This window comes from Peromyscus eremicus, chromosome 3, assembly GCF_949786415.1.
Source record: "Peromyscus eremicus chromosome 3, PerEre_H2_v1, whole genome shotgun sequence".
NCBI lineage: Eukaryota > Metazoa > Chordata > Mammalia > Rodentia > Cricetidae > Peromyscus > Peromyscus eremicus.
The window spans coordinates 70,905,952-70,927,613 of NC_081418.1; the positions used below are offsets into that span (position 1 = coordinate 70,905,952).

At 44.7% G+C, this 21,662-nt stretch overlaps 1 long non-coding RNA gene across 2 annotated transcripts; it reads left to right on the forward strand.

Moving 5' to 3' along the window:
- Positions 1–9,870: 9,870 nt before the first annotated feature.
- Positions 9,871–21,546, forward strand: LOC131905876 (uncharacterized). Of its 2 annotated transcripts, XR_009378065.1 has the most exons (5): positions 9,871–10,083; positions 12,309–12,396; positions 13,721–13,796; positions 20,517–20,588; positions 21,260–21,546. It is a non-coding gene; the product is annotated as an uncharacterized LOC131905876 (long non-coding RNA). The 2 variants fall into 2 exon arrangements; XR_009378066.1 differs by lacking the exons at positions 20,517–20,588; positions 21,260–21,546 and adding an exon at positions 14,298–14,698 and having other exon boundaries at positions 9,886–10,083.
- Positions 21,547–21,662: the final 116 nt, after the last annotated feature.

Genomic DNA, 21,662 nt, shown 5'->3' on the forward strand with positions numbered 1-21,662 from the left:
ATGCTGTTTCTCATCATGGCGGCTGGCAGTGTCTCTCTCTCAGCCTTCCACTTCCCAGCTTTATTTTCCTCCTTGTCCTGCCTATACTTCCTGCCTGGCCACTGGCCAATCAGTGATTTATTTATTGACCAATCAGCAACACACTTGACATACAGACCATCCCATAGCAAGCCTGGTCTATATCGCCAGGTCCAGGCCAGCCAGGGATACATAGTGAAACTGTCTCAAAAAAAAGTCTAAGGTTATTCACCACCCAGATATTCAGGTCCTGTACATCAAGGACAGCAAATGGCATATACTTCATCTGTTGTTAGAACGCAAATCATAAACTGCCCTAGACTGTTCAGATATGCAGATCCACCTTAGCATGTAATCAATTTGATAAGTCCCCAACTGATAGATAACTAGGTGGGTTTTTTTGTTTGTTTTTTGTTTTTTTTCTTTCATCTTTGGGATCTATTTGGAACTAACCCTGTTTTCAGTGCTCAGCAGTTAAGCGACCAGTAGCTATTGTCCTGGAAGGCACAAGTTCGGGCATCTCTACCTTGGGAATGTTTTCTCTCTGACTTTTTGTGCCTGGATAGTTCTGAAGGCTTTGTTAAGACCCTGACCTCATTTGGAGTTGGTCTGGTTGAACAACTGCACGTAAGCAGCTCTTGCTTGCTCTGTATTGGGACTAGACGGGAATAGTGCCAACTTATTCTGACAAAAGAACTGGAAAATCCTTTGCAAAATTAAGGTCTTCATATGCATTCATGGACAACTCTGGCCATCACTGTGGCTGTAGCTTTTGGTGGTTATATGCAGACTTTGATTAGCTGGTCTCCTGCACAGGAGCTGAAGGGTTTGTGAGGTCTGATCAAGCAGAGTTGTTCATGAACCCCTTTCAGATGCATCACCTCTCGAGTTCTACCTGACCATCTACTTGTAGTTAACTCTCTACCATGTTCATGCTTGGTGCTGCTGTTAGGCTTACCCACAAAATACTCATTTGCAAAACAGACTTCACAATCTCGTGTGGGGAGCAGTCTAGAGGCAGTTGAAGTCTAAATGTTACTGAAGCCACTGCCCAACTTGCTGAGGGGTCTTGTGCTCTAGTGTCATGCTGAGTGGGGTTTGTCAAGTTGAACTGTTCCCTGAGAAAAGGCATATTAAACACTGTGCCTCTTGATTCGTGTGAGTCGGTAATTTCTCAAAACTTGGCCAAGCATCAGATTAACTCAAGAGGCAAGAGGGAATGCAGGAGCTGCTCTTTAAATCTGTGGGCTCTGGGCCAATCTTTGCAGTATGGTTCTGTGGGGTATCCAAGAGACCTCAGACCTGTGCAGCCCGGCTCTCGACATCTCTTCTACTGCTCTTCTTGTTAGGTCCAACTTCTCTTGTTGAATATTGAGAAAACTACTCTTGGTGAAGTTATAAATCCTTCCCCTCTTTGGTTAAGGAATCAACTCTGGCTCACCAGGGCTCCAACACTGATTCTGCACAGCCTACTTTAATAGGTTCCTCAAAACCTTTTTTCCCCCAGAGCTTGGCACTCAGACAAAGCAAAAGTCCTTTTGCTTCCAGGCTTTTGTCTTCTTCACATTTAATAAACTCAACTTTGACTGAGCACTGACATCTCTCTCTCTTCGTCCTGAAACAATGACTCTAGTGAGTCCGACTTCCCAGAAGCACCCAGAACACAAAAAAATCCCAGGAACAAGGACCATAGCAGCTAAAAATAGTGTCACCAGCTGGCCTAGTAGCACACACCTCTAATCCCAGCACTTAGGACTGGAGGCAGGAGGATCAGTCGTTCACAGTCACCCTTTCTGCATAGCCAGAGACCAGCTTGGGTTACACAAGACCCTGTACCCTAAAAAGTGCTGCATTCCAGTGAGACAGAAGAGCTGTCCCAGTCTGTTCCACTCACAGATAGACCTTCAGCTCTCATCTTGCGGAGGAGTGTGTGAAGCTATGCTGATAGGGGACAGATAGGGAGTGGATGTTTGCTGTTTGTAACAAAAGATTGGGACTCACATTCAGTATAACAACCATAAGAATAAATGGCACATGCCTGTAATTTCAACACTCAAGAATCTAAGACAGGAGGGTTGCTAGGTTGCTAAGGCTAACCTAGGCTTCATAGTAAATGCCAGACCTGCTAACATTACGCGACTAGACTATCTCAGCAACAGATTTCAAACACTTCTTGAGTAGGCGTGTGTCGTCAGGTCTTAGAAGGAGTAAGGGAGGATAGTTGCACAGGACAGTGGTCTCACATTCTACCAAACTGATGTGCTGCTGAGAACCAGTGAGCACTGCAGATGCCAGGCAAACTCGGCCCTGTTTCCTCAGCAAGGGCAATGGTGTGTCCTAATCAAGCTATTTCTTTTTCAGAGCAGCTCTCCTGAGTTAAAATTTACATATAACAGAAACACCAAGGGGAAACAGCACCTAAGGAATTGAACAGAAATGCACCTGCGTGGCTTTTCTCCACAACCGAAATAGAGAACACTTCCATAATCCTCAAAGTTACCTCGTGTCCCTTGAGTAGGTTCCCGGCCATCTACCCTCAGCCCCAGCCACTGCTGTCTGCTTTGTGTTGCTGTGGATTAGGGGAAATCAGTATGGCTTTTATTTGTGTGTGGTTTCACTCAGCGTGGCCCTGTGAAAAGCACACATGTTACTTGAGTCAGTTTTCTTCAGAGTAGTATTCTGTTACATGAAGATGCTGTTATCCTATTGGTGTGGACCTCAGCTGTTTTTAGTTTGGGTTGTTATGAATAAATGGTTGTGAACATTTATATACAATGTGTGTGAACATATAACTTCATTTTTCTTCAATAAATATTGGTGGTAAAATTGCTGAGTTATGTGGTATTTCCGTCATGAGATGTTGCCAAAGTGTCACGAAGTGACATTGTGTTTCACTTCCCACCAGTACCACACCTTATCGATACATGCCTGTAATCGGATATTCAAGAAGTGGAGGCAGGAAAATCAGGAGTTCAGGGTCAGCCTCAGCTACATACCAGGAGTTCAGGGCCAGTCTCAGCTACATACTACATTTCGGGTTTGAAGCCTGTGATGCATGAGGTCCTTTCTTAAAAACAAACAACAACAACAACAACAACAAAAAAAAAAAAACCCAACACTTTATCAATCATTCCCATCTACTCTTCCCCAGCCAGAGGACCCTTCATACTCTGTAGATTTGCATTTTAGGTTATCTAGCCCATGTCAGTGGACTCCAGTATGCTCTTGCATTTGATGTTTTGCACCTTAACATTCACCCATGCTTAGTGCATATTAGTCATTCTGTAGTGACAAATATGTGTGTGGCTATGCCACATTTTATCTGTCTGCTAGTTGGTAGAAATCTGTAATTGTTTCTATTTTGTGGAAGGCCACTCTGAAGAATACTGCTTTGAACATCTACCCTCAAGTCTGTATGACATTGGTTTCCAGTAGGTACTGAAGAGTAGAATTGCTGGGTCATGTGTATGCAGCTCCCTTCCTCTCTGTTGGTCTCATTCCTCAGACCTCTAGATTCCTTGTCTAGATTCTGAGTCTCTTGTCCTTGGGCTGATGACAACCACATTGGTTTTTCCTGATTTTGTGCCTCCCACATCAATACCGTTTCTAACACTGACCTTCACCAGAGTTTCCCCCACTTTACTCCCAGTCTGTTTGGTCCTCCCAGCCGGCTCCACCCTGGTAGGACTACTTTGACCCAGAACCTGCTAGGGGTGGGGTTGGGGTAGGGTAGCGGGAGTTTGGTTAACCTTCCGTCTGGTCATTGGGCTGTTCAGTTTTTAATTGGCTCATATTTCTTACTGAGTTTTGTTGGGGGAGGTTTACACAAATCTTTTATTAGGTGATTTATAAATGCTAGTCTATGGCTAGCCTCGAAAATGTTCTATTTTAATGTCAATTTATTAGTGTGTTCTTTTCCTGTCTTCCTGCCTTTTTGGCCTAAGCAATTCTTACCTAATATATAGTCACAGGATTTTCTCTGTAGCTCTTAGAGTTAGGTCTACGATACAGCTGATGTTAATTGTGTACTGTGTGACAGTAAGGGTTATGGTTTGTGTTTCTCCCTATGGCACTCGAGCTTGTTCCAGATAATTTGTTGTGATGGTATTTTCCCTATGGTATTGATATGACATCTTCATTAAAAGTCTCTATTTTTCTTTTTTTTTTTTTTTTTTTTTTTTTTTTTAAAGATTTATTTATTTATTATGTATACAGGAGAGGGTGCCAGATCTCATTACAGATGGTTGTGAGCCACCATGTGGTTGCTGGGGATTGAACTCAGGACCTCTGGAAGAGCAGTCGATGTTCTTAACCTCTGAGCCATCTCTCCAGCCCTAAAAGTCTCTATTTTTCTATATGGACCCATTTCTGGTCCCCTTTGTTTTTAGGCCCTGTGGTCTGCTGTGTCCATGCTAATGTGCTCTTACAGAGGACCTGAATTCAGTTCCCAGCATCCACAGGGGCAGCTCACAACTACTTTTGTATCAGTTACTTTTTTATCACTGTGATAAAACACCATGGCCACAAGCAACGTATGGAAGAAAGGGCTGGCTTACAGATCCAGAAGGATAGGAGTCCATTACGGTGGGCAGAATAGCAGCAAACGTTAGACATGGTGGCAGGAACAGAAAGATGAGAGATCACATCTCCATCCACATGCAGAGAGCCGAAGTGGAGTGGGCCTGTGAACTCTCAAATCCCACCCCCAAAGACAGACTTCTTCCAGCAAGCCTGAACTACCTCCCCAAATAGCACCACCAACTGGAGAGTCGGTGTTCAAATATCTGAGCTTATAGACAACATAGTTATTCAAACCGTTTCAGCCTCTAACTCCAGTTCCAAGAGATACAACACGCTTTTCTGGCCTGTGTAAGCATTGCCAGCACATGGGGTACATGCAGGCACACACATATAAAAATAAAGGTAGTAAAGGCTAATGTATGATTGAAAATGACATTGATTTATATGGGAGTTGCGTGTGTGTGGAAGTCAGATGTCAACTTGCAGAAGTTAGTTTTCTTCATTCACTACATGGGTCCAGGGATCAAACTCGGGCCATTAAGCTTTCTGGTAGGAACCTTTATCCACTGAGCTATCTCACCGTACCTCCCTCCTTCCTTTTTGGAAAAAACAGAAGACTACAGTAGCTTTCATCATGTCCCTGTCCTCAGTGCACACTGGGTGTGTGAAACAGCCCAGTCACAGCCCCTTGGGTAGTGAGGACCAGAAGTAGCTGCTTTTTCTAAGGAGCCATTTCTGCCCCTGAGGCCAAGGCACATGACAAGGTCCTGCAGCAGTGGCTTGAGGTGGTAGGCATCAAATGGAGTGGAGTCTGGGAGGAGTCATGATGCTGTATGATGGAGGGCATGTAAATACATCTGGCCAGAGAGTGGACTATTGGCTTTGAATCATGTCCACAGACCCCTTTGCATTTCCTACATGCAGAGCCTTAGTTCTGCTCCTCTGGATTATAGCCTGGTCCTGGCACCTTGCTCCTAACTCATTAGCATCGGCCTACATGTGCTGCAGAAGCCTCCAGTACTAGTTTAGAAAAGCCTTCTGCCTGGCTCTGGAGAATCTCCGTGGCCCCCAGCTTTGTACTTGAGAAAGACTGGTCACCAGGCAACTGATGGAGGAAGCTTCTAGACGACTCTCCCCAGCTGCCATCATACTGCAGCCAACCACATGAGAGAGCCTGAGTGAGGGAGTCCAGCCCACCTCAGAACTGAGAGGCCTGAGAAGGTGTGGCTCTTGACCTTGTGTCCCACCAGGGATGAGGTGGTTGGACACACTAAGAAAACTAGAGCAGACCTGTTCTAGAAATGAGAGCACCTGGCAGACGGCCCTAGGCCACGCAAAGGTTTGGCCACTTGCTTCTCTACTCGTGGCCACTGAATAGGTTTTCCCCTATCCCCTATTTTTAGCCACACAAAGTGTTTTCTGACCTTGGGATGCTTGAGAGTCCTAAAGTGAAGAGAAATGTAGAAACTTAGAGGAAGCCAGGTTATACCAGTGCTACGATGTCCAAGAAAGAAAAGTGGGGGGGGGGGGGGGGGCGGAGCAGTTGCCTGGGATCATGAGAGCTTGCCACACAAGCATGAGAAACTAACTGGGTTCTGTACCCAAGACTCACATGAAAAAGCTGGGTATGCCTCCCACTCAGTGCTAGGAAGGCAGACACAAGTGTAGCCCTGGAGCTCACCCAGCCAGCCTAGCCTAATAATAGGAAAGCCCGGCCAATGAAAGACTCCGACTTGCCGGGCAGTGGTGGCGCACGCCTTTCATCCCAGCACTTGGGAGACAGAGGCAGGCGGATCTCTGAGTTTGAGGCCAGCCTGGACTACAGAGTGAGTTCCAGGAAAGGCGCAAAGCTACACAGGGAAACCCTGTCTCAAAAAACAAACAAACAAACAAAAAAAAAAAAAAAAAAAAAAAAAAAGGAAGACTGACTGAAAACAAGGTGGACTGCTCCTGAGGAATGTCTCCCAAGGCTAACCCCGGGCCTCTACACACCCATGCGTACCCATATAGATATCCACCGCACACACACACAGAATGGGGGAGGGAGGGAGATAGTGAGAAGGAAGGAGGAAGTGGGATGAGCGAGAGAAAGAATGCTGGTTGGAACAGTTCAGAAGAGTTAAATCTATTGACTTTAACACTGTAAGGTGTTACTAGTAGCTCCTTCTAGGAAGGGAGTTGTTTACATGTCAGTTAGTATTGGCTTGGTAATTATCACAGAAAGGAAATGGAGCACACAAGGAGGACCTTTTTAAGGTAAAGCTAAGGAAAGGGTTGTTTTGTGTATGGCTCTTCTAATTAGGGTTTCTATTGCTGTAATAAAACACTATGACCAGCCAGGGGTGGGGGGTGGGGGTGGGGGGGTGCATACCTTTAATCCCAGCACCAGGGAGGCAGAGGCAGGCTGATCTCTGAGTTCTAGGTCATCCTGGACTACAGAGCAAGTTCCAGGACAGCTAGGGCTATGAAGAGAAGCCCTGTCTTGAAAAACAAAATACAAAACAAACAACCAAATAACAACAAATAAAAATACCGCCGGGTGGTGGTGGCACACGCCTTTCATCCCAGCACTCAGGAGGCAGAGCCAGGTAGATCTCTGTGACTTTGAGGCCAGCCTGGGCTACCAAGTGAGTTCCAGGAAAGGCACAAAGCTACACAGAGAAACCCTGTCTCAAAAAAACAAAAACAAAAACAAAACAAAAAAAAACAAAAACCATGACTATGGTAGTTTAAAAATAATTGGCCCCATAGTCTCATAGGGAGTGGCACTATTAGGAGGTGTGGCTTTGTTAGAGTGGGTATAGCCTTGTTGGGGGAAGTTTGTCACTGTGGGGCAGGCTTTGATGTTTCCTATGCTCAGGATACCACCCAGTGTCTCAGTTGACTTCCTGTTGCCTGCAAGACTCTCAGCCACTACTATGGCACCACTTCTGCCTGCACACCACCATGTTCCCTGCCGTGATGATAATTGATTAAACCTCTGAAACTGTAAGCAAGCCACCCCAATTAAATGTTTTCCTTTGTAAGAGTTGCCGTGGTCATAGTGTCTCTTCATAGCAATAAAACCCTAACTAAGACAATGACCAAAATCAACTTGTGGAATAAGGGTTTATTTCATTTTACACTTCCACATCACAGTCCATCATTGAGGGTGTCTTAGGGTTTCTTTTGCTGTGAAGAGACACCATGACCATGACAACTTTTATAAAGGAAAACATTTAATGGGGGGCTCACTTACAGTTCAGAGGTTTAGTCCATTATCATCATGGCAGGAAATGTGGCAGCATGCAGGCAGACATGGTGATGGAGAAGTAGCTGAGAGTTCTACATTTTGATCAATGGGCAGCAGTAAAAAGACTCAGCCACACTAGGCCTAGCTTGAGCATTTGAGACCTCAAAACCCACCCCCACATTGACACATTTCTTCCAACAAAGTCACATCTACTCCAACAATGCCACACCTCCTAATAGTGCCACTCTCTATGGGCCAAACATTCAAACACATGACTCTGTGGGGGCCATTCCTATTCAAACCACCAAAGAGGGCATTCAAGAAAAGAACTGATGCAGCTGCCATGGAGGAATGCTGCTTACTGTATTGCTCCTCGTGGCTTGCTTAGCCTACTTTCTTATACAACTCAGGGTTATCTGCCCAGGAGTGGCACCACTAACAGTGAGCTGCCCCTCCCCACCCCTCATACCAATCATCAATCAAGAAAATGCCCTACAGCTCTTGCCCACAGGCTTGCCCATAGGACAATCTGGTAGGGGCATTTTCCCAACAGAGCCTCCCTCTTCCCAGATGATTCTAGCTTGTGTCAAGTTGACAAAAGAACAACCAGGACAATGGCTTTAATAATTCATCCTTTATTTCCAAATAAAATTTTTCTCCCTGCAAAATAATGGAATTTTGTTATAGAGACCTTTGAAAATGCAAGGAAGGCACAAAAAAAAAAAAAAAATCCATTGTATTTCCCCCTTTCTCATCTGGCCAGAGATTTGTTTTCTGTTAATTCCTTGGCAAATATTTTTCCTGACTCTTTTCTGTGCATATATATTTTTGGAATTATATATAGTTTTTAGAATCACTTTCATCTCATTTATCATTTTTTCCATAGTGTTTCATTACATAAGTTTTCTTTCATTTCTAGTTTTCTTTCTGTTACTGTGCCATAATATCAGATACTATTAGTATATTTATATTTATATTTAATAATAAATATTTAACAGTGCTATGGTTGAGTAACTCCTCTGTGTTTTGTAAATGTCTTATCTAAGGCTGAAATGAACAGTCTTATCTAAAGTTGATGGGTCAGGCTAACAAATGCAATGTCAGGTCATGGTATTCCTTCACTGAGTCCAGTCCTGTGGCCCCATCTTACTCAATACCATAACCTAAAGACCCCATAACACACAGACATAGACACGCCCCTCCCACTTCCTTCTCTAGCCCTTCTTCCTCCTCCTTCCCTCACTGGCCCCTGGTTTGGGCTCTCTGCTTATGACACTTCCTCCCCAGAATCTTGTAGCTTCCTTTTGCTTTGGCACGGTTGTCACCCAGTGGAGACCCTTCTTCAACCACACACTGTAAACACCAAACACTGCCTGACACGTAGCTGTCACTCAGTAAGCTCAGCAGTAGTAACACCAACACTGACATTGTGAAAGAGGTGACTATAGTATAAAAGACACCACCGTTTTAGATGCTGAGGCAACCTTTTGTGTATTTTTACTCTACTAATACTTGGTTCAGGATTTTTTACCCCACCCATATGGGACGTGATCTATGGTTTTCTATTGTTGCAGTGTGTTTTGTTTTTCTCTCTAGAAAATGGAGGGCTCATTGAGAATCTTGGGAACTGCTCCCTGGCTTATTTTAAAAGTTTGTACAAAATGCTAGAAATGTCCTCCTGTGTACTGCTTAGCCTGCATCTCACAAATTGCATCTTGGTTGAAAAGAGACCATGCCGAGACCTGAAGCAGATGGTACTGGGAGTGTAGGTAAGATTTATCCCAGCAGGTATGGGCCAGTTTCCTCTCCTGGGAGGGAGAGCTCCTGGGGGAGGTAGCTAGTGTCTGCAAATCATGGTGGAGAGTCTCAGAAGAAAGCCGATGATCCTCATAGCCAGAATAGCACTGGGAGCTGTTCCCATGCATAGCACGTTGTGCTTCAGTGATTACAAAATAAGGATTTTGTGAATCTGAGGTTAAGCTCCATTCTAGTTTTCTTTCTGTGATAAGATACCCACCAAAACGTCTTAGAAAGAAGGGGTTTATTTCAATGTACAATTTCAGATTCAGCCAGTCACTGTGGGGAAGTAAAGGTAGCAACTTCAGACAGTCAGTTACATCACATCCATGGTCAAGAGCCACCCACCAATGCAGGGGTTACAAGAACGCGCGCTGTGACCTCACTTTTTGTATGGGTACTAGGGGTCCATCCCAGCGTATCTTGCTGTCATAGCAACCATTCTATTCACTGAGCTGCCTCCCCAGCCCCTGGTATCTTTGTGTTCCGCTCCAGCTGGACTCCTCAACAAACAGGTAAGTGTTTATCTGTTTGTAATTTCAGTTCTTTTGCACTATGAAAGTTTGTCTTCTGGCTCCAGATAGGATCTGGTCTACCTTGGCATCTTTTACCTGTCAAGGCCATCTTCCCCTTGCTGAGAAGGCTGGCCTGGAGAGAGATCACAGAGATCCCTTCTGCCTGTGTGACACTGTGCTAAGTCATATGGCCACAGCTCACAGTGGAGGTGAAAACTGACTTTGGCTATATTCCCAGGAAGAAATGTGAATAAAATCGAGTAATTCTGTAACATGACCGCTCATATTTCTTCTTAATTATTCTGCTTTTACTCCCATTCCTAGTTTTGTAGGTATACACCCTTCTGACTGATCCAGATAGTTGATTAGAGTTATGAATATTTGACAATATGTAGGATTCTAATGTTTATTTATTATAGGTATGTCATTCTTTACTTAACTATAGATTATGTTTTTGTAATCTATGATCTTGTTTCATATAAATACCATTCATCCCTTTTTACTTTTTAAAAATATTCCATGGTGGCACAGGCCTGTAATTCCAGGTTTGGAAGCTAAGCAGGGGGACTGAGAGTTTGAGGCCTGCCTGGACTATGTTGTGTTATGGTATAATCCTTTTGTACACAGTGAAGATGTGTCATTCTGATTGGTTTAATAAAAAGCTGAATGGCCAATAGCTAGGCAGGATTTTCAGGCCAACAGGTCACTGGGAAGAAGTGTAGAGTTGCCAGACAGACAGAGAAGGAGCAAGACATGCAGGAGGAGAGATAAATGCCACAAGTCATGTGGAAACACGTAGATGAATAGAAATGGGTTAATTTAAATTATAAGGGCTGGTGGGACAAGCCTAAGCTATCAGCCGAGCTTTCATAATTAATAGTAAGTCTCCATGTTGTGATTTGGGAGCTGGCAAGAGGGACATAAAAATCCGACTGCAAATGGCACCAAATGTCCAGTCACATATATCCACATAAGACCTGAGAAAACCTTAAGAAGGTTTTAAACACACAAAAATGGACCCAAATGTGGCTTCCTAGCCTCCTGTCTCTTATGCCAGCTATGGTACAAAGACACATCTCCCAGCAGCTGCCTGCATGTGTGAGGCCCCAGTTCGCCATGAGCTAAGCCCTGTGGCAGATTTAAGGTTTTGCTCTTGCAGACAGAAAAGGTTACAGATACACAGTAAAGCAGAAAACAAAACAAAACAAAACAAACAAACAAAAAACCAAAACTCTGAACAGGTTACAGTGTGTTTAACAATATGCATAAGCTTAAGGGGAAAAAAAGGACGAAAGGGTATAGACAGTCATAAAATAAATAAATAGTTTTAAAATAATAAAGTTTTTAAAGAAAGAACAAAGTAATAAAAAAAGCCACATAGATATGGGAAATACACAGGAAGTCTGGATCCTGTATGTTGCTGTGTTGACTTTAAATTTTTTGATTGCTGATGAGCAAACAATAGCTGCTGAGAGACACTGGATCATAAAATCTAAATTAAACCAACCTATATATTTTTAAAATGTCTTAACTTCAAAATGGAAGTTGGACAATGTTTTGCATTGGAGGAGAGGTTATACTTTTGTTTCCAGATTAATAGAGATCAGATTTGTCTGGGGAAGACCTGAGTATGTTTGCTACAGACATGGGGAAGGAAGCCAAAAAAGACTACAGGACAGGCGATGTGTAAGCTGATCCCTTGACAGGGGAACAACTCTGAGATGAGATGAGGCATTATAAAACTTGTTGGCTACAGAGTCCTCATGATTTATTATTACATGCCATCCTTTCATATGGCATAGATAGAGATCTGTATTACAATTTAATTATACAGTTCAAATGGACTTATAAAGTTGATAGAAGCATTTTACCTCTTCAAACATAGAACAAAAAAAAAATCTTTAACAGCATTGTGCACACTGCACATTCCATACTTATGTTAATGCAGATATGTATGTTACCTTTAAAAGTCTGTGTGGTTTCAGAGCAGGGGGACCAGATACCAATGAAAATGGGTGGCCAGGTGATCCAGTCTCTCAGAATGCCTCTATTACAATTTCCTCAGAGTTATGCATCCAGAACAGCTTCAAGGCTACTGGCTGAGATAGTCAGCCTCACAAACTATTCCAGCCAGGACTTGAGATAAGCCTTGCACTTTCCCATTGCATGGAGACTCAATGACAAATATTATATATAACTCTCCCAGGACTTAACCATTATCCCAGTTTTTCCAGGGTCTCCTAAAGATGCCAGTGCCCCCAGACAACAGAAAGCAGTCTAGAGAACACAACACCCACATTCCCAAGAGATGGAGTGAGTATTTTTTTTATCATTTGGTGGGTTATAGATGTTTATTATTGTTTAGGGGGGTTGGATACAAGTTGTTATTGGTCATGGTCAGGAAAAAAGCTAAAAAAGGAATAAGATTCAAGGATCTCTTTCTGAAGGAAAAAAAGAGATATAATATAAAAATGATGAGATAAAAGGGCGAATTGCTGAGTCCACTTTTAAACAATCATTACTCTCAAATATTTTACATTGGTATGGATTTTTATGTATTGATACACATTTAAGGTTATTTTTATTATACTGTATATATGTTTCTATTCTTGTTTAAGGTATTGTACCTAATTTAACAATGTAATATAAATTTCTAGTTCTTGAAAGTTATTGTTACAAACTATTTAGGATAATAAAGAAATGCAGATTAATAGTCACCTGTTACAATCAAACTTACACTCATGTTAGGTATGTTTTCAAGGTAAAACAGAGATACATTTTAGATAGATAGATGGTCTTCAAATACTTCAAAGACATATAGAATATGGCATTTAAAATGTTTTGTTAACATAAGGCTCTTCATGACAATGAGATATGTCTGCTCCTGGCAGCAGCAATTTACTTCAGAGAAAATCATGGGCATAGAAGTAACTCCATATGAAGTTTGCTTTCAATATGGCAAAATTAGCCATTTGGGCAAGAGGCTGACCTTGCCTTGATTGCTGACAGTATGCTGTCCAAACTGGACAAGCAGGACACACACATACACACACACACACACAAATGTGACTGCCCAGTTTTGCCAAGACAAGGTTGAACAGTTCTTCAAAATTCCTGCTTTATCAAAAAGTCTGTCAGATATTCTAGGTCTGTAGGCTGAAGATGGATGCCCCTAACATTACAGAGGAACCTTGTGTGACTGTACAGGCAGCCAGCTGTTTCTGTCATTTCTATAGGGTTGGAAGTGGCTTGCACTGCACTTCCTGTTTACTCAAGTAATATATCATCCTTCTTGTGTCTATGATGAAGTTGAATACTAGACAGTCATAGTTATATTTTCCCTAGTTATGATAGAAGATAAATTAGGTACAGAACTTTAAACTCACCAAAATAAAATACAATAATAAAGTATTTTCTCTAAAATTGCCAAATACAAGTGGACTAAACATTGTGAATGTTATTCTTACCTGATAATTGTTCTTATTATATATAGCTTTACTGTGTTAGAGTTAAACCCTTTCCTTTTTATTTAGACAAAAGGAGAAATGTTGTGGAATAATTTTTTTGTACACTGTGAAGATGTGTCATTTTCATTTTATAAAAAGCTGAACAGCCAATAACTAGGCAGTAATTTCAGGCATACAGGATGCTGGAAAGAAGAAGTGTGGAGTTGCTAGCCAGACAGACAAGGAGCAAGACGTGCAGGAGGACAGGTAAATGCCACAAGTCACATGGCAACACATAAGTGAATAGAAATGGGTTAATTAAGTTATAAGAGCTAGTGGGACAAGCCTAAGCTATTGGCCGAGCTTTCATAATTAATAATAAGTCTCCATGTCATGATTTGGGAACTGGCAGGAGGGGCAGAAAAATCTGACTACAATGTAGTGAGTCCCTGTCTCAAAAAAAAAAAAAAAAACACACACACACAAAAAAAAAAAACAAAACAAACAAAAAAAAAAAAACCAAAGACGTATCTACTTTATTCATTTCAATCCAATATATCTTGCTGGCTGGCCCTCTGTGTAGAGTCACCGTCTTTACTAATGCCACACTATCTATGGTCTCCTCATTATCTCTGCCATGTAGCAAACCACCTCACCCCTAGTGACTTCAATGACAGTGTCCATTGTTTTATTACCACATTGTACATGGGCTGAACTGTCCAGGACAGCTTGCTCATCTTTGCTCCATGCACTTTTGTTGATGCACAGGTTCAGGTTGGAGTTGCCTGAAACTTCACTCTTATCTGCTGGTGATGGTGGTCGTTGGTGTGGACCTCAGGCAGCTGGAGATCTTTGCCAGGACACCCACTGTGAAAATTAGTGTTAACTGTCAACTTGATAGACTCGAGAATTACTTCTGGAACCGCCTCCGAGGAATTATCCTGATTGTGTTCATTGATGTGAGGAGACCCACCCACTGTGGGCAGCACCATTCCCTGGCTGGGATCCCAGCCTACACAGGTGGAGAAAGAGGGCTGAGCAGCAGCAAGCACTCGGTGCTCCCTGCTTCTGACGGTACCACTCTGTTTCAGGTCCTGCTGCCTTAACTCTTCAGTCGTGATGGACTGTAACCCAGATCTGTTAGTCAAAATAAACCCTTTCTCCCTTAAGCTCCTTTGTTAGAGTATTTTATCACAGCAAAGAGAAAAGAAACCAAGACACCACCAGTAGCATGTCTGAGTAGCAACCTGACTTCCTAACTGCAGGGACTGGACTCTCAGTGTGGTTTCCCCAAGAGAACAAGGCAAAAGTGCTTGGATTTTACAATCTCAGCTCACAAGTCACACACAGTCACTTTCACTCCATCATGTTTGTGGCAAGGACACAAAGGTCTTCCTGGGTTAACAGAAAGAAGACAGGCCCACTACACAGGAGGGAGTATACAAAATTAACATGCTAACAAAGCGTGTGAGGTGGGGTAGGTCACTGTCCCTCTCTGGAAAAGACAGTTTAGCATACCTCAAAATTGAAAACAAGTTAGACACAACAGCATAAGTATTAAGGCTGACAGGCAAGTATATAAAGAGGTCTACTTGAAATGGTTAAATTCTATACATACACATACAATATATATACCAATGTACTAAGTCACAGCCAAGAAATTCTTAACTTCCCATGTCTCTGGTCTTTTCTTTCTAAAGTTATCTCTGTCTTTCCCTTGGCCTTTATTACCTTTAATGCTGCCAACTCATACAGCAGGTTACAAACCTGGAGTGCCACCACAAGAAACTGAAGATTTGCCTCTGTAGAAAATATTTCTTAGGAGAAAGAAATAGTAACTGGCGCTGAGCCCCTGCGCCCTCATTCTGTGTGGTGGGACAGACGGTCAAGTGCCAGCCACATGACTAGGTACCTTCCATCTGCAACGACCATCCTGAAGGCTTGTTGTCCCCAGCCCCAGCAGGCGGGTCCATAGTTTTTGCAACTCTTTCTGTGATCAGTCCTCTGTGGGATCTGCTGGGTCTCTGGTGCTTAAAGAAAACACTGCCATATGTAGCTCTGCCTTCTTTGGATGATGGCCACGAGAAGAGACGTGTGTTCCAGCCATCAGTATACTGGGAAGAGGTGAGGTGGGTTCTTCAGCCCTGTCGAGGTCCTGATTTCTGTGGATTATGCCATCAGCGCGAGGCCTCCTTGGGCTGCAAGTATAAACACAAGGGGAGCTTCTGCTCTATGGAGTCTGTTTCTTTCCGTGGCTGTTCATTCTTAATTTGTGTGGGCTACTTCAGTTACCTTTCCTGGGATAACAGAGCACTCTGAAATTGTAGCGGCTTCAAACCACGTCAGCCCTAATTAACCCCTGATTACAGAGGTCAGAAATTTGGGCTCTCAAATGTGCTTGTTTGTGCAGCTAGAATCAGCAGGTGGATCTCATGGAGTCCAGCTGGGCTGTAGCTCCCCTGGAACTCCTTGGTAGGTGCTGGCTGCTAGCTGGACCACGTGCTTGCAGCATGCTTGCCTGAGCTCATTCATGTGATGGTGGAAGCGTTCCCAGGAGCAGGAGAGGACAAGCCCCGGTCTGCAAATACTTCCTAAGCTGCTCTGGCTTAGTGCCACACCACTGTTCCCTAGCCCTGACGCCTTACACAGGCTCGAAGGACACAGGATTTATGGGGGCCATTTCCTGCTATAGTTGGTTGTGTATGTGGCAAGTATGCAAAGTAGGCACTTGGTTCACATTTGTGTAACAGCTTAGTTGCGTATTTGATAATGACGTCAGCTGTGACGCCGTTTTCATAACCTCCTGAATCAATTAAAACTGTGTTGGTGAGAGGGAGTGGGTGAGGAAGGAGTCTCCCTGTGTAGCCCCCGTCTGGCCTTGGACTTTTGATCTTGCTTCAGCCTCCTTTGTAGCTGGGGTTGTAGATGTGTACCTCAGTGTTCCGCTTCTCAATCAACTGAGTCAGTGTTGGGCGTAATAGAACTCCAATTATTTTAAATTACTTTTCAGGTCTGGATATGAGACTAAGATATTTGCCAATCATCATGGTTGGAATATGGCTTTTCTCCCAGGGCTCATGTTGGCGGGTAGTGTGGGGCCTTTAGGAGACGAGGTCAGCAGGCGGTCCGTAGGTCGTTGGGAAACACCCTCGGAAGGAATCAGGGTAGTGCTCATTGGATCCCTGAGTTGTTTCTCAAAAGTCATAAAATTGGGTGTGAAGGTGCATGCCTGAGATTCAAAAGTAGAGGCAGGAAAAGCCAGAGTTCAAGGTCGTTCTCCACTATAGTGAGCTTGAGGCCAGCCTGGAATACTTGAGAGCCTATTAGCAAACAAGCCAAACTTTCCTGTGGAAGGAGCTTGGCCCCTCTCAGCCTCTCCGGCTTTCTCCTCTAGACGTCCCTATCTCTTCCTCTCATTCCTGTTCCCACCACTGTGACACTGTCTTCTAGGACATCCTCAGAAGGGTGAGTTGCACACATCTCTTTATAAAGTTACCCAGACTCAGGTGTTTGTCCCTCCAAAGAACCCCCCATAAATCAATTAAAAACAAAACACACAAAAAAAACACCTCACTCCTCCATTTCCAACACCTCTTCATCCATCCTAGTAGCACTGGGTGCTGCGGTATGTCACGCAGTAGACCCCTTTTGTCCACTCAGCCCCACCCACAAAATGTTCGTTGCAATGAGTCATTGGTCTGGTTCAAGTCCTCTGGCACACCATCATCACTGGACCCTCACCAAAACTCCTCTTAGACATCCTGCTGTTGCCCCGAGTCATGGAGATCCTGCAGCCATTGATCCACAGGACCAGTCCCTTCATGTACTCCAGCAGGTCATAGATGTGGTAGATGTTAGGGTGGACCAATTGAAAGCTCAGGATGTGGGTCTGGGTAGTAGCTGAGCTAGTCAGTCCTGGCCACTGGGACCAACCCTCTCAGTCGAGGAGTGGAGCCAGCTCTCCCACGCCCATGGTGTGGGGTGGGGCCGTCTCTCCTGAGTGTGGGGGCCAGCTCTCCCATGGGGGAGCAGGACCAGCTCTCCTGCTGCAGTGTCCAACAAGGGGCAGGGACAGTTATCCCAGGGACAGTGAGGGGCAGGGCTAGCTCAGCATGGCCCTCTGATTTCAACATGCAAGGTTCCTATGATGTGGCAACATGGGCCATGGACATCATCACAGATCCCAGCTGCAGCAAGACCATGGGCCAAGACATGGCCCTCAGCAGCAGCTCAGACAGAGATGTCACCATGGCCCCAGTGGCAGCACAGGCCACCCAGACCAGTATGGCCCTGGTGGCAGCAAGGCCCTCAGACACCAACATGGTTTCAGGTAGCTGTCCAGACCCTGGGCATCTGCACAGCCCTTGGTGGCAATAGGAGCCACAGATATCAACCCAGATCCTGGCTGTTGCTGGTTCATAGACCCAGATTTGGCCCTCAACTTCAGCCCAGGCCTGGACAATACCATGGCCCCAGGTGACAGCACAGGACATTCAGGTCGGCATGGCCCTGGCAGCATAGCCCTTGGATGCCAATATGGTCACAGAATGTAGCCCAGACTCTGGGCATCCATGTGACCTTTGGTGGCACCAAAGGCCACAGACAAAATTATTTAACAGTTTCTCCGACCGGTGTATCCATTTCTTCTATCTTATCTTCAGTGACTGAGAGTCTCTCTCCTACCTCTTATATTCTGCTGGTGACAGTTGCCTCTGAGGTTCCTAAATTTTTCATTTCCAGTTTTCCCTAAGTTTTGGTTTTCTTTTTTTTTCTTTCCTTTCTTTCTTTCTTTCTTTCTTTCTTTCTTTCTTTCTTTCTTTCTTTCTTTCTTTCTTTTTTTTCTTTTTTTTTTTGTTTGTTTGTTTGTTTTTCGAGACAGGGTTTCTCTATGTAGCTTTGTGCCTTTCCTGGAACTCACTCTGTAGCCCAGGGTGGTCTTGAACTCACAGAGATCTGCCTGGCTGTGCCTCCTAAGTGCTGGGACTAAAGGCATGCACCACCACCGCCCAGCCAGCTTTGGTTTTCTTTATTGCTTCTGTTTCCACTTGAAAGTCTTGAACTGTTTTCTTCATTTCCTTTCACTGTTTGTGTTTTCATAGATTTCTTTAATGGATTTATCCATTCCTCTTTAAAGACCTCTTACATATTCATAAAGGCTATTTTGAAGTCCTTGTCTTGTGCCCTAGCTGTATTACGTTTCTCGGGGCCTACTGTGGTAGGGTTGCTGGGCTATAGTGGAGACAAATTGCTTGGATTATTATTGATTGTGGTTTGGGGCTGGCATCTACGCATCTAGGTTTGAGGTGATTGTAATTCTAATTTCTGGTATCTGGTCTTGTCTTTGTTGGGTGAGTGTTCCATTCCTTGGTTTCTGTTGCCCTCTCTTGTTCTTAGCAGAGTGTGGTAGCTGTGGGTGGCCTGGTAGGGAATGCTTCTGAGATCCTGCCAGATGTGGCCACTGGGGATTCTGAGTAGAAGGTGTTTCTTGGTATTGGGAGCTGACAATAAATAATGGGGATTGACTAGAAGAGGATGTTAAGAGGGTCCACAGGAAGGAGGAAAGCAGGGTGTACCACCAGGATCTGCTGAGTCCCCTGGGGGCAGAGAGGGAGGAGAGGCCACAGCCATCTGCTAAGGAGCTGAGGGTGAGACTGGAGCTTTGGATTTGGAAGAGATGAGGGACAGTGAAGATCTGAAGATTGCCTACCTGCTTCCCTGGCAGGCAAGTTCCCAGGGAACGCTTGTGTGAAGCAAAGGCATGGGGTGGTGAGGAAGTCTGTAGAGTTCTGTGTGATCCTCTGTAGGTGAGGCAGAGGAGCAAGGGAGGCCATAGCAGCTGGGTTGCTACCCAGCTGGGGGTGAGACTGGATTTGGAAAAGAGAAAGAGTGAAGGTCTGAAAGTCACCCACCTGCTGCTCTGGCCAGTGTGGACCTGAAGGGGTGGGGGTGGGTTCCAGGGAGCCTGTGAGAGTTGGCAGCTGAGACAAAGGCATGGGGTGGTGAGGGAGGCTGTAAGAGATCTGCTAACAAGGGCAGGAGTGCACACTTGCATTTTGTTCTGAACCTCCTTGTGAAGCCTTGACCCTTAGCCAGGGTAGTGGAGAGATGGCATGATGTGTGTGGTAAGGAAGCCAACTTGGGTGCCCGCAGAGGAGACCCTGGTCTCTCCGAGGGCAGGACAGGAGGAAGCCAAGAAATAAGAGGAAGTATGACAGCAGCTCACACAGGCAAACCTGGCCTCTCACTCTCTCTGCCCGTGGGCTGGTTTCAGGAGTCAGGGACCATGGAAGAAATGCTGTGGGACCGCTGCTGCCTCGTGTGCTTTAGAAGGCAGCTGCTCCTATGGCAGCCTCTTCCCCTTCTACAGGGGTGTCAAAAAAATAACAGAGGCAAAGCTGTCGCATGCGTTGAGATGATCTTCAGGACAGGTGAATGAGAAGAAAGCAGATGGTTAGACCTGTGACCGTGATTTGCTGAATGGAAAATTGCACAGTGTACGGAAAGACCCTTGGTGGGGCAGAGGGACTTGGGATGGGACAGGGAGAGTGTTGTTGGTGTTTTATACTCTTTTGGGGGGTCCACCACCCACCTCCCAAATAAATCACACACAGAGGCTTATTCTTAATTATAAATGCTCGGTCTTAGCTTGGCTTGTTTCTAGCCAGCTTCTCTTAAATTATCCCTTCTACTTTTTGCCTCTGGGCTTTTCCCATTCTTTTACTTCTGTAATCTTATTCTTACTCCATGGCTGGCTGTGTAGCTGGGTGGCTAGCCCCTGGAGTCCTCCTCCTTCTCTAGCTACTTCTCTTTCCTCCCAGATTTCTCCTTCTATATATCTTCTCTGCCTGCCAGTCTTGCCTATTTCTCTCTCCTGCCTCACTATTGGCCATTCAAGTGTTTTAGCAGACACAGTAACACAGTTTCACAGAGTTCAACAAATGCAGCATAAACAAACATAACACACCTTAAAATAATATTTTATAACAGAGAGAACTACCAGGTGTGGGGAAGCAGAGCTCTCTCTCCAGAGCAGCAGCAACACCAGGAAGACAAAAACAGGTGAGACCAGAGAGGTAAGGGGGCAGGGGTGGTAGGAAACTTAGATCTTGAGTGTGAATCTTTGGGACTTAAACAGAAATGCATCACATCGAGTGACTAAATGCACTGAGAGGAGAGAATCAAGAAAATGTAATGGAAGTCAGTTCTGGAGGTTATGGCAACAGTGTGGGCAAACACCAGACTGCTTGGTGCAGTTAGAAGAATTTGTTGGCCACTAATGAGTCCTGCTGGGAAATTAATTGCAGACAGGAATCCTCTTGGCTGGTTGTGTTGGCAGGTGCCTGTATACCCAGCACCCGGGAGGTTAGGGCAGGACTATCATAAAGTCGAAGCCAGCCTGGACTGTATAGTGAGACCTTAGGCCCCCTTCCAAATAAACAACCAAGCACTTCAGGAATCAGAGCCCTACAGGTCACCTAGTGAACACCTGATTGGACATCTAAGTGCCACAGCAGGCAGCTGGCCCATCCTGTGCTTCTGGGGGCTCAGTAGCTTGTGCACTTGCTAACTACATAAATCTTTCCTGTACCTAGGCTGTTGGGTGGTGACCTCACATGTGAGGCGAGTGGAACACCTGTGGAGTGGATGGAAGTTAAGGTTCCAGGAGTTAGCCCATCCACTCCCTCCTGTTTGTTCCTGTCTTGTCTTCCTCTCATTTCGTTGTGTTATAGGCAGGAGACTGAGCAGCCATGCAGCTAGTACGTGAAAGAAAGGGGTGCTAGAAACAGAACCATGCACTGATACAACAGAAGCAACCTGCACCCATAGGGACTGATGTGGACAGCCTCGTGTCTGTCCAAACCATGCCCTGTTCATCTGGATACAAGGCGGCTTGCCCTGTTCGCCTGGATACAAGGCTGCTTGCCCTGTTTGAATGGATACAAGGCTGCTTGCCCTGTTCCCCTGGATACAAGGCTGCTTACCCTGTTTGCCTGGATACAAGGCTGCTTACCCTGTTCACCTGGATACAAGGCTGCTTGCCCTGTTCGCCTGGATACAAGGCTGCTTGCCCTGTTCACCTGGATACAAGGCTTCTTTATTAAATAAAGAAGACTGTTGCACTATAGATGTTGG